Below are 515 nucleotides of genomic sequence, written 5' to 3'. Positions count from 1 at the left end.
GATCGAAACGCGACAAGAGCTGAATAAATCCCCTAGCGGTACATTTCCTTATCTATTTGCAAAAGCCAAAGGTCGGGAATCTATTGTTTCTAAGCGAACTCATCGCGAAACACTAAAGATACTGACGTTTACTTTGAAGTTTGCAAGTACAGATGAGAAACACAATCCACAAATTTAAAGATCGCTTAAAACAGCGACTTGCCAAAAAAAAAATATATATAAAAATATGTCTAATCATACAACAACAGGGTCTATCAAGACCACAACAGATAAATACATAAGCGACACGTCAAAGAACAGAATCTTGATCGTCAGGACCCTTGGTAGCGGCAGCAGTTGGGTCCTCCGCCCGAGTAGGAATAGAAGCAAGAGAGTCTACAACGGGACGTGGAGGAACATCTGTATCCCCAGCTTCGTAGATCGTCTCCTCCTCAGCAGGACGTGGCAGCGACGCCTCCTCGATCCCATCGTTATCCTCCTCCCCATCCTCTCGTCCTTCGGAGGAAGAATCCGAG

The sequence above is a fragment of the Brassica oleracea genome, chromosome C2 (genome assembly GCF_000695525.1).
Source record: "Brassica oleracea var. oleracea cultivar TO1000 chromosome C2, BOL, whole genome shotgun sequence".
Classification (NCBI taxonomy): Eukaryota; Viridiplantae; Streptophyta; class Magnoliopsida; order Brassicales; family Brassicaceae; genus Brassica; species Brassica oleracea.
This window is presented reverse-complemented; position numbering follows the sequence as displayed.